This window comes from Bos grunniens, chromosome 27 (genome assembly GCF_055505025.1).
Source record: "Bos grunniens cultivar Pamir isolate PY7600 chromosome 27, Bosgru_T2T1.0, whole genome shotgun sequence".
Lineage (NCBI taxonomy): Eukaryota > Metazoa > Chordata > Mammalia > Artiodactyla > Bovidae > Bos > Bos grunniens.
Genome location: NC_141191.1, coordinates 16,288,212 through 16,301,286, shown reverse-complemented (window position 1 = coordinate 16,301,286; position 13,075 = coordinate 16,288,212). Strand labels below are relative to the sequence as shown.

General features: G+C 41.7%; 1 protein-coding gene across 7 annotated transcripts in view; it reads right to left on the bottom strand.

Annotated features, from left to right (window-relative positions):
* STOX2 (storkhead box 2) overlaps positions 1-13,075 on the bottom strand; it is a 195,795-nt gene that overhangs the window by 51,670 nt on the left and 131,050 nt on the right. The window contains exon 1 of one of the 7 annotated variants that reach the window (XM_086379926.1): positions 5,714-6,053. The exons of the other annotated variants lie outside the window; for them this stretch is intronic. The gene's annotated coding sequence lies outside the window, so the exon portion shown is untranslated. Of the gene's footprint in view, positions 1-5,713; positions 6,054-13,075 lie in introns of those variants that run through there. 7 annotated transcript variants of the gene reach the window in all.

Below are 13,075 nucleotides of genomic sequence, written 5' to 3'. Positions count from 1 at the left end.
TCCTCTCTGCCCTCGCTACCCCACTGTGAGGGGACGCCACCCACGATCCCTCCCTGGCTGTAACCCTCAGCTCCACAGAGCTGATGGGGGCCAGCCCTCTCTCTTTGGTCCTAAAACCTTCCCTAGCCTCCTGACTCATCTCTCTCTCCTCTGTCCTCACCGGACAACTCCATGGCCCCAGTGCCTCAAACTCAACATGTCCAAACTCAACATGTCCATAAACCCTGGGGTCTCCTAGTCCAGATTATAGCACTGGCATCAGTGCAGACACGTGACCGTGACCTGTTTTCTGGTCACTGACCATCCCTCACCAGCTCCATAACCTAAAGAGCGTCAGTCTACTCACTGTCTGGATGTGTCTAAACCTACCACTTCTCTCCTGCTTTGCTGTTAGCCAGATCTCTGCCTCACTGAACCGCCAGAAAACCATCTTTGCGGGTTTCTTCCACCCACCCTAAATACACTTGGGCGCCAGAATGCACTTCCTGTCTGATGTTCCTGCATTTATCTAGCATGTCTGGTTTCATACGCTTGAACGTAGGGATGTTATCAATATCAAAGACTCTAAATACACTGATATCAATGACATCCCTGATTTCAAGTGGATAAAACCAAGGATGTTAACATCAACACAACTGATAAAATTTTCTTATCATATCAGAAAGATATCCCTCTAGAATAACAGATCAGAGTTGAACAACAACAACAAATCATTTTTTCTCCTATCCCAGCAGGGAAGATAGCCCAGGAAGGCCAAAAGAATTTGGTCACTGGAGCAACAAAATGCCAACAGGATATAAAGTGTACTGGCATTTATTGAGCAGCTTCTACATAGCAGGGACAACGTAGCAGGTACTTTATGCAGGTAAACATAACCAATACAACCCTGTGATGCAGGGATAATCTTCATTTAAAGAGCTAAGACTAAGTAATCTGTTCTTGGTCTCCAGGAAGCAAGCGGTACAACCAAGATTCAAATGGGGTTTTGTCCAGTATTCCAAACCTCTACACCTCCATATCCCCTCTTCCCAAGAAAATGTCAAAGCTTACAAGAGCAGTGTGTAGATGAAAAATTCCTATACATGGTATAACTGCTTATATTTAATTCAACCATAATACTTCCTTTCACACTGAAACTTCACATTTCGGGAACAGAAGGCTGGTGCGTTGACTGAAGGAGGAACTAGGTAGAGATGAGAACTGTTGCTAATAAGGAAATTCAACAGAACACACAGCTAAGGTTTCAGAGATCCCTTCCATTTCCTGTGACTGAAGTCAAGAGTCACTTTTCCAACAGCCTAAATGGACACGACTGAGTGACTGAACTGAACTGAAATGTCTGTCAACAGATGAACAGATAAGGAAGATGTGGTACATATATACAATGAAATACTACTCAGCTATAAAAAGGGATGAAATAATGTCATTTGTAGCAACACGGATGGGCCTAAAGAGTGTCATACTGAGTGAAGTAAGTCAGAAAGAGAAAGACAAATACCATATGATACCACTTATACGTGGAGTTTAAAATATGACACATATTTGATCATAGTTATGAAACAGAAACAGACATAGAAAACAGACATGTGATTGCCAGGGCGGCAGAGGGGTGGAGTGGGCGTTTGGGGTTAGCGGAAACGAACTCGTATACATAGAATGGATAAGTAACAAGGTCCTACTGCATAGCACAGGGAGCTATATTCAATATCCTGTGATAAACCATAATGGAAAAGAACATAAAAAAGAATGTATATTTATGCATAACTGAATCACTCTGCTGTACAGCAGAAATTAACACAATATTGTAAATCAACTATACCTTCATTAAAAAAGAGCAACTTTTGACATAAAAACCCATCAATTTTTTTAACAACTTGAAAAAGTAAATGTAACAGCACCTACTTCATACTTAGCACTAGACCAGGCATTATGAGAACAAGAGGAAAATACAGATATGGTACTGTTCACCAAGTAAATGACCAACTCATGGATGCCAAGAGAAACATACAGTAATTGATAAAGGCAGCCTTTTCCAGGTGGCTCAGTGGTAAAAAGAATCCACCTGCAATGCAGGAGACCTGGGTTCAATCCCTGGGTCAGGAACATTCCCTGGAGAAGAAAATGGCAACCCACTCCCTCCAGTATTCTTGCTTGGGAAAGCCCATGGACAGAGGAGCCTGGAGGGCTACAGTCCATAGGGTCAGAAAAGTGTCGGATACGACTTACCAACTAAGCAACAACTGTCCAGCTCCAAGTAAATAATCTACTCAAGGATGCCAAGATACACATACAGTAATTCATAAAGGCAGCATTTGCTACTCCACCATTATACCATTAGATATTACATACAACTTTATCATGTGGGCAAACAGTAAGAGCTCCAAATACAAAAGGATTTGACATATGAAAATCATACAAATAGGTAAATTAACCATCATAAAGGAGACTCTATATCCTAAAGGCCTGAAAAGTTGTCCTTTCTAGACATGACCTTTGAATATTAATTAATAATCCATCTGAAGAACTGAAGTGACTTGCAAAGTTTATTCTCTAAAGCAGATCCTCTCCCTTGAGTGCTGCTCCCTCTTCCAGTGCTGTTAACTCAACTAGAAAACCCTCTCTTCATGAACGGAGGAGAAGTACTTTTCATACTAGCCCATGTTTCAATTTTTAACATATCAAATTAGCATGCTGTGAATTGCTAAGGTTTTATTTTTATCATATTAGAAAGAACATAACATTTCTAAATGGATGAAATCAACATGTAACACTGAGTTCCCTTTACAAGAAATTGTGTCAGTTACAACCATTACTTTAATGGCACTTGATTAATGAAGGTAAGTGTTGTACAAATGCAACTTCCTGATGTCATAATAAAGTCCATAAGAACAGAGACCATGGTTTTTCTCAACTGAGGATAAGAGTTACTACCTCCTCATGTTTCTATTTGAAAGAACTTCCCTTAGAATAAAGATCTGGGTGTGTACATGGGTCCCCTCCTTCTGACCTCTGGGAGGCAGTGACTTTTGTGACCAGCAGACAAGCGAGAAGGATCAACTTAGAGAGGATAAGTAACCAAAAGTCACACTGAAAGAAAGCCGAACAATTAGGATTTTGTCTAAATCCAAACCCTAAGACTTTTGATATCCTGCCCGGCAGAGGCCCTAATTTATTCTCCTTCTTTGTTTTTCCTGCCAAAACTTGCACTTCCAGTGTTCAATAAATCCCATTCTCTAAATATGATAGGCATGTTAAGCGTTTGTAAAGTGTGGATTTTTAAAGGAAAGTATTTTTAAACCTCGAGTCCCTCAAACTATCTAAAAACATATTTTTCCCTCTGGATTTCCCCAAAGGATCATATTTTTGAAAACTTTACAAACCATCAGTATTATCAATCACATGTTCCTTTTGAGCAAAGCCCTTGGCTAAGCCACTAGCTTCATTTGATAACATTAGCGATGCAAGGGAGGCCCTGCAATGCTGTATCTGCCATTAATCTCAAAGCATCAGGCTTCACACCCATCAGAAGTCATTTACTGTGGAGCCTGTCACAGGATATAAGGACTCATGCTAGGTGCAACTTGCCATTCCTCCTCTTCAAGAGGGCTTTCCAAACTAGCAAAAAGCTTGTGAGACAGTAAATTAAATGGCAAGTTTCTTGACTTTTCATTTCATTGTTAAATTAACATGGTAATTTTGCACGTGAAATGCTCTAACGTGACTTAATAACGAAGGTTTCACAATATCATAATCTGATCCACAGAGACACACACAAAATCCCCTAAATAAGAAATTCGAATTTTATTACTTGATGAAGGGAACCAAATTAGCATACAATCCACAAAAGAAAGATACCTTCTCCTAAAGGATGAATAAATATGATTTCCGAATTTTAAAGTATGGATCTCTCACAGCCTGCAAGATAACACGGGGTAACAAATCCTGCCAGTCACAACCAGACCATATTCCAAAGTATCCAATTCTCTGAAAACTCTGAATCATTAATGAATTTAAAAAACAGTTTCAATTAGCAAGGCATGCCTGAGATTTGCAGCTGCTTAAGTAATGTAACCCCAAAGAAATGAAGGAAAGGAAACATCAAATTTTTCATAAGAGAAAAAGTGGCTGTTTATCAACAGGTGGATTTTTCTTGCACACTTCACGGGGTCACTGCATTCTGCTTTGTTTTAGACAAAGACTCCAGCACCTGTCCAGGGCCTCCCCATCTAAGGTGTAAAGGCACGCTGCTCAGCTGCAGCGTTTGAGCCACGAGACAGAATCAACATGTTGGCAAAAAGTCACAACCCAAGATTCTATTGGTGCCACAAGTATTTTGAACCCAATTATTTAAAACCTAGATACACTCTTCACATTTATTTATCCTTGGCTCTGTGTATAAGCCCTTGTTTACTTTACTTCTAAACAGAAACCATCCAGAGGAGTAAAATGAAAGCAGACTTTAAAAGCTTGGAAAGACGCAAGCAAGCGCGGTTTGCAGCAAGACCAGATCCTAACTCGGATTCCGTGAATGGTGACGGTGCGGCTGGAGGATCATCGGGTTTCAACCACATGCCCGTGGCCTGACCTCAAATAAAGCGAGGGAGCTGGCAGAGTTCACTGCATTATGCAGGAGCAGCAGAAACCATTTGTTACCGTTAAGGTTTTTACTCTTTTTTTTTTTTTATCCATTTAAAGGCTTATAAATTTTTATGAACTCTTTGTGAGGTAAATACAACAGGGTGGCAATACGACAGCTCAGTCCAGCAGCCGGCTCACCACCTTTCCATCTGTGATGCGCTGGATCAGGTCATCCACTCGGCTTCTCCAGGTTATACTAACAGCCTTGGGAGGTGCTGCCCTAACCTCTCCAGGGCACTAGGTTACTGTTTATGAATGTGATTTAAAAAAAAAAACCCAAAACAGTCTCTCTAACCACCCGAAAAAACCCTGGCGAGAATCCAAGTCACATATCATTGAGGACCAGAATCAGGGCTTAGGATTATAGCTCACGTGTCTGTGAGACCAGCACCTTGCTGTATTTGTTTCACAAGCCGGCCATAAACATTTCTAAATCTTTGCATCTGTAAATAGAGCTCCCCTTTACAGCTTTAAGTTTCAACTGTCAAACCATTATTCAGCATATAACTGTGGAGCAGTCAGATGTTACTTTCAATTAGTAAAGAAAAAAAAAAAACTGTATCAGATATACTAGGGTACAAACCAACTAATTTCAAGGAATCTAAAATGAACTATACACCTCCTGACCAAGCAAAGCCAACACTCTGTACAACCCCCTTTACAGCTATTAAAAGACTTAAAATAAATAAAAGACTTCAGAAAGTAATCAACGCCAAAATAGTCTCTAGAAATGAACGAGTTTGCTTACCCAACATAAATGCACTTTAATACATCATTTATCCATCAATAGGTATTGCCACTGATGCCAGCAATCAAAAGAAATGTTGAGTCTAAGCGGAATGACTAATATGGAGGGTTATCTCTTTTTTTTAGAATACGCTTGAGATTCTATATGCAACATACACACGTGTTATCTATAATACACACATGCATGTACAAAAGGATGAATAAAAGCAGCTGTAAAACTTCTTAACATGGTATAGTCGGTCATTAAGGCAAATAGGAATGAAAACACTGGAGACTGCAGTCTTTTGGAGGCAGGAGCTCATAATCCCCAAAGATTCAGAAGCATTACCTCATTGCAGCCTTGAGACAAGCTGAGCATTCACTGTAGGTCTTACCCAGCATCCCCTGGTTCACACAAAGACAACAGAGGCGTGACCAATCACATTGTGGCTCGCAGGCACTGTTTCAAAGCCCTCTCCCAATATTACCCATTGACATGCTCGCTGGCAGCCTGCTGAACTTGTCGTCATGGCAACACATCCCAGCTGCTCACCGAGGCTTGTTATATTACTTTCCCTTTTCACCACTCACTTGGCTAATTAAAAATTTAGGACTATGTTTTGCATGTTGGATGCAAACTGAAACAATGCAGGGTCCTTTCTCCTTTCTCTCTCGCTCTCTCCTTCCCCCCTCCCCCCAGTGGAGCTTTTAAAAATGCTGGGAAAAGCGATTTGAAGGACACTCCCATGAAGTCCCAATATAACCAATCAATAGAGAGACTGCATGGAGCTTCAGCCAGATGGAATTTGTCGCTAAACCTAGTCTGCAGCAGAGCAAAACCAAACCCTGAACGTCGCGAAGGATGGTCTTCCTGTTTGGAAAGAGGCAAGCCAATTCGTCAAAGATGATTTACGTGGAAATGTTCGCAAGCTTCTCGGCCAAAAACGGTCTTTAAAAATATTTTTTTTAATTTATTTTTTGATTCTGATTTAAAGCAGCCTTTTACCCAGAATTCCACAATGCAAGCAGAGTAAATAAATAGAGCACAGAGGAAAAGACCCTATAAAAACTGCCAATATGGCAAGTGCCAGAAGAGGTTCTCAGCAAAAAAGCATGCCAGTGGATGTGCCATATATTTCAGATTTGCCCACCAAAATGTGCCACCATGGGGGCAGGATGAAAACAGCAGCTCCGCAGTTGAAAACCCACGAAAGAGAAATGCCAGCTTTTGTTTACCAAAGCTCAGCGAGATCAACTAAACCTCCCAAACTCTTTCAGAGAGGATGGGTGCCTCACAGAGATGGCCTTTTAGAAACTCCCATTCTATTTCCAGTTACACCTCATAACTAGAGCTGATACCATAGGCATTCTTGGAATTCTAAGGTCAAAACTTCTCTTGCTATTTCAGTGTTCCTCTTAACACATTTAATAAAGGAGAAATTACTGGCGTGGGTTGCCATTCCCTTCTCCAGGGGGATCTTCCTGACCCAGGGATGGAACCCGGGTCTCCTGCATTGCAGGCAGATTCTCTATGGTCTAAGCCAGGAGGGCCCTTAACAAAGGAGAAAGAACATTAAAATGTGAGCCTATGTTCACTGTAAAGAAGCAGAAACAGCAGACATGAAAGTGGTTTTGAAAACCCCAGTGTTACAGTTTATAGGAAAAGTCTGCACTCATTTCAATTAAATGGGGGAAATCAAGATATCATATTCAGACCTGGGTAAGTCGCTTGGTTTCCTCCCAGAAAGGTCAACTCCTTTCTCTGTCTGAAGTCATCTAGGGCTCTGCCTGACTGGTGGTACTGAGCCCACAAGGCACAACGCAAACACAGAATCAGATAGGCGGGCCATATCTTTTCCAGCATCATCCACATCTCTTTTCAAGTCTACCAACATTTAACACAGGAAAGAAGTCCCACCCACTGAGATGGTTACAAATAGAAACCTTGAGAAAGCCGTACAGAATTCTAATTTGTCAGGAAGGGCTATGGGAAGAACGTCAGCTGTGAAAGTGAAGGAGAGATGACTGGCAGGGCCGTTTCGGGTATCATCAAAGGTAAATATTGTCTCCTTTCTCCCTCCAAGCAACCAACAGATGGAACATCTCTGATGAGGCTCTTGGTTAAACATGGTAGACTGTCAACAGTAGCTCCCAACTCCCACAACAAGGACAGTAAGAGGAATAAAAGAGAAGGAGAGAGAAGACGAAAGCAGATGTCACCCTCAAATAATTCTGGAAACTGGACAAGCAGATGGATGAGAGGTAGCTGAATTAAGAGAGTGAAGAAAGTTTAAATATAATACAAGAGGGGAAAAAACAAACCACGGATGGTGGTGTGGGTGTCATCATTATGAAACAACTTTGTGTGTATGGTGAGACTGAGAAAATTCATAAATACACTGTGGTAGAAGGAATACACAAATATGCAGTGGGGAAAGGAGAGAAGGAGCTCTGTGATGTGGAAGTGTGTGATGCGTATCTGTGTGTGTATTTTTCCCCCTAGCTTCATCCACTGAAATCCCTAGAGGCAATGTTACACAAGTAGCAATGAGCCAACATAGTCCTCATGATCTTGGGTTCTAAATACTATTCCCCACTACAAGGATAAAAGATTCCTTAGAGAAACGATTAACCTCCCCCGTGCCCCCAGGTCTGAGGCAGGAAACGCTTCAGTGCATCAACGACATCTTTTTGTGCCAGAAAGCAGGAAAAAGGCTCAAAAACTGATGGTGACACCTCAAGTGATTCAGGGACCAAGTTGAAAGGGTTTTCACGGCTAAATCAGTAACAAGTTAAGCATCAAACAGCATGTATGCAAAAGACAATAACACAGTGAATAAAAAAGAATCCAAGAGTTCACTGTGATTAAAATACAAACAAAAAATTACAGTGTGCAGAAAAGGAGAGTGCTTTAAAAAAAATAAATAAATAATTGAATGCCAATTCATAGCTTCAGAAGGTATTTTAGAACCAGAGTTGGCAATGGTCACCACCATTGCAATAAAAGTAATCCCAGCAAGAATTACTGATGCCTGGTAAAACCATAGGTTAAAAGGCTGTTAGAGATTCACAGTCTTGGAACTGTGAAGAGAACAACAGAACAATGAACAGACTACTTTTTAATTACAAACGATGGAGAAAACAAGCAGACACCACTGTAACCAAATGATCAAATATGGTATCACCAGTGAGACAGAGCCACCATGCCTGCCAATGCCACATACTGAAAACCACAGCACAACCTATGAAGGATTCCTGTTCCCCTCTTCTTCTGGCTCATGTGCTCAGTCGCATCTGACTCTTTGTGACCCTTTGGACTGGAGTCTGCCAGGCTTCTCTGTCCATGGGATTTTTCAGGCAAGAGTACTGGAGTGGGTTGCTATTTTCTGACCTGGGGATCGAACTCACGTCTCCTGTGTGTCTCTTACATTGCAGACAGGTTCTTTACCTGCTGAACCATTGGGGAAGCCCCTTTCTTGCCCCCACCCCCACCACAGGTGTTTAAATCTAATTGAAATAATCAGACAACTTCATATTGAGGAACGTTCTGCAACACCACCAGCCTGGAACATTCAAAAAGGTTAACGTCATGTCTGGTAGCTCAGCTGGTAAAGAATTCACCTGCAATGCAGGAGACCCCGGTTCGATTCCTGGGTCAGGAAGATCCCCTGGAGAAGAGCTAGGCTACCCACGCCAGTATTCTTGGGCTTCCCTTGTGGCTCAATTGATAAAGAATCTCCCTGCAATGTGGGAGACCTGGGTTCGATGCCTGGGTTGGGAAGATCCCCTGGAGAAGAGAAAAGCTACCCATTCCAGTGTTCTACCCTGGAGGATTCCATGGACTATATAGTCCATGGGGTCAGAAAGAGTCGGACACGACTGAGCGACTTTCACTTTCACCGTCATGTAAGCCAAGAAGAGCTAGAAAACTGTTTTAGATTAAAATACTGGAGAGATGCAATCAGTGCCACGTGTGATGACTGATGAGAGCTTGTAATCTAAAAATAACATTAAAAACAGCTATAGAGAACATTATTGGGATCATAGGAAACATTTAAACAAGATCTGTAGACTAGATAATAGTATTCTAGCAATGATCCACTTTCTGAATTTGGTAATTCTAGCTTCATTATGAAAAAGAACATCCTTGCTCTTGAAAAACAAGCAAGGATGAAGTGTCGTGTTATTTATGAGTGCCATGATATTTGCAACTACTCTCTAATGGTACATAAGGTAGATACATAATAGCTGGATGGATGGATAGACAGGTTGTATTAAAAGTAAATGTACTCCTACAACTCTTGGTGCTTCAGAGAGTAAAAGTTACATAGTCATCATACCATGAACATTGATTATTGATTTTATCTATGAATTCCTGTGTCACTGCACTGGGAGGATAAGGGAATGGGAAGTCAGTATGTTAGGACACTAAATTTTCATTTACCCTATTTTTTAGACAAAAATTTTAACTTAAAAAACCAAGACACAGCATCACAAGCACATTGTTTAGAAACTTGAGTAAATACCAAAGAAACAACTAAAAGAGTCAAAAGGGAGTGCCCCTGGCAAGTGGGAATTAGAAACGGTGGGGGATGGAAGGTGACAGGTGATGGTATTTTTCATCACACAGTCGTCGCTTGGAACCTATGAGGAGTTGGGGGCATTCCAGGATGACCGAAGATACCAAAATCCAAGGATACTTAAGTCTCTTATATATCAGTTCAGTTCAGTCACTCAGTCGTGTCCGACTCTGTGACCCCATGGACTGCAGCACGCCAGGCCTCCCTGTCATCACCAACTCCCAAAGCTTACTCAAACTCATGTCCATTGAGTCGGTGATGCCATCCAACCATCTCATCCTCTGTCATCCCCTTCTCCTCCTGCTCTCAACCTTTCCCAGCATCAGGGTCTTTTCCAGTGAGTCAGTTCTTTGTATCAGGTGGCCCAAGTATTAGAGCCTCAGCTCCAGCATCAGTCCTTGCAATGAATACTCAGGACTGATTTCCTTTAGAATGGACTGGTTGGATCTCCTTGCAGTCCAAGGAACTCTCCAGAGTTTTCTCCAACACCACAGTTCAAAAGCATCAATTCTTCGGCGCTCAGCTTTCTTTATAGTCCAACTCTCACATCCATACATGATCACAGGAAAAACCATAGCCTTGACTAGACGGACCTTTGTCGGCACATATACAAAATGGCATAATATTTGCGTATAACCTTTACACATCTTCCCATATATTTAAATCATCTCTACATTACTTCCAATATCTAATATCAATATAATGCAAGTGCTATGTAAACAGTTGCCAGCACAAGACAAATTCGAGTTGCTTTTTGGAACTTTCTGGAAATTTTTAAAAAATATTTTCTATCAGCAGTTGTTTGAACCCACATTTGCAAAACCTGCAGACACAGAAGACCGACTGTACCAGACGGGGGAAATAGTGTGTATGTGCTTATCACTTGTAAGCACGCCTTGGACTGCAAGGAGATCCAACCAGTCCATCCTAAAGGAAATTAGTCCTGAATATTCATTAGGAAGGCTGATGCTGAAGCTGAAACTCCAATATTTGGCCACCTGATGCTAAGAACTGACTCATTTGAAAAGAGCCTGATGCTGGGAAAGATTGAAGGCAGGAGGAGAAGGGGACGACAGAGGATGAGATGGTTGGATGGCATCACCCACTCAACGGACATGAGTCTGAGTAAACTCCAGGGGTTGGTGATGGACAGGGAGGCCTGGCGTGCTGCAGTCCACGGGGTCGCAAAGAGTCGGACATGACTGAGTGACTGAACTGACTGACTGTTACAGTTGTTATCTGACTGTATACATAATTACCTATGTGAAAGTAAAAATCAAATTATTATAAAAACAAAACTGATGAGCAGCACAGGCTCAGGTACAGCAGATGTCAATTGATCAGTCACACCTTTACCGAGTACCTTCTCTGCGCCCAGCACTTATTACCTGTGTGACTTTACAAAAGTTTTTAACCTCCTGGGATCTTGGTTTCCCCATTAGTAATGTAAGTAAAGGGCATTCCCTGGTGGTCCAGTGATTAGGACTCACCATTTTCAGTGCCAGGGCTCAGGTTCAATCCTTGGTCAAGGAATTAAGATTCTGAAAGCCATGTGGCGCAGGCCCTCCTCCCCCACAAAAATGAGTATAATAAAAAATATGTATCTCATTAACAGCACCTGGCACAGGAAAAAACGCTGAATCAAGTCATCTATGACTCAGATTGTTGTAAATGGGGTCTTGGGCTTGCCCGGGGAACGAACAAGAGACAGTCCATCAATGGGCAGAGTAAACAGGCATTCACAGTGAAGACTGAAGAGGGAACAGGTGTGGGGTTAGGAACTACATCCCTGTACCCCACTTTATCTTGGCACCCCTGCAAGACAGATTAGCATTTCCAAAGGAAATTCCAGAAAACATTACTCTCAGAGAGCACTTCTTTTAAAAAATGTTTGTGGTCAAATCCATCTGGGAAGCACATTATACCAGTTGGGGAGAGTCACCATTCATATTAGCATATTTAGCACTCCAAGCATAATGAAAAGAGTTGAACTTTGTTTAATCCAGTGTTTCTCAGACCAACTTGACCATAGAACTCTTTTTTTTAATCAAAAGACCTGACTGTTCCTCCAACGGCATGTTCTGGGAGCCACTGCCATAGACTTTAAGGCTGTCCAGATGGAGGAATACCCCGAATATGCCCCCTCCTATTTCACGGCCCTTTAAATTCCCTTCCGGTTTACCCCCAGTTATTTTGAAAATTTTACAAACTTCCCAATTTTTAAAGCGGTGAACATATTACTTAATAGAAAACCCCCTAACTATGTGACTTTTGTAAAAAGGAATCTAATACATATTGAAGAAATCTGTATATACTTTTGACCATACAGCCAGTTTCAAACAATTTAGAGCCAAGGAAAAGCTCCAATGAAGCTTTTAGAACAAAGGTAGAATCAGTAATAGATTCTTTACTCTTATGTTTAGAAGAATATTCTGAATTGTGGTTAATTTGTGAAATGGTACATGTTATGGTTTCTGAGGTATATAGAACAAACCTCCCTCCTAAGTCCTCCGCTAACATACCTTTTATATAAAGCCACATGTGGGTTCTGCAGCAGTTTTCCTGTTTTGAAATATGCATGACTTGGATTATTTTACATTCATTCTCTTTCTTGTCTTTTGAGAAAACTCATACACACTTTCTTTCTGTGCTGAAGGTTTTTGAGAAAGGGAGACTAGAAATCCAGTGCTGTTCATTGCATAGAAAACAAAACCACTTTAACGGATAAGAACTAAAAAGAGTTAGAGGGAAAGCATGGGATAGTCAGAATGGTCCATCACCTACCTTTAAAAAAATTGGATGAGACGATCTTTTTCTAAGTCACCGATGGGACTCTCAGGGATGAGGAAGCTATGGGATTTCCCTTTCTGGGTCTTGCTTCTGTTCCCTGACCTGTCACCCCAGGCCCTTTCTCCACACTGCAGGAAAGGGGGCTTTGCAACGTGTCTCAGTGTGGTCACATCACTTCCCTGACACGCCTTTAACTGCTTCGGTTCGCTCTTGTTCAGTCGCTCAGCCATGTCCGACTCTTCAACCTCAGGGACTGCAGCATGCCAGGCTTCCCTGTCCTTCAGTATTTCCCAGAGTTTGCTTAAATTCAGCCGGTGATGCCATCCAACCATCCCATCCTC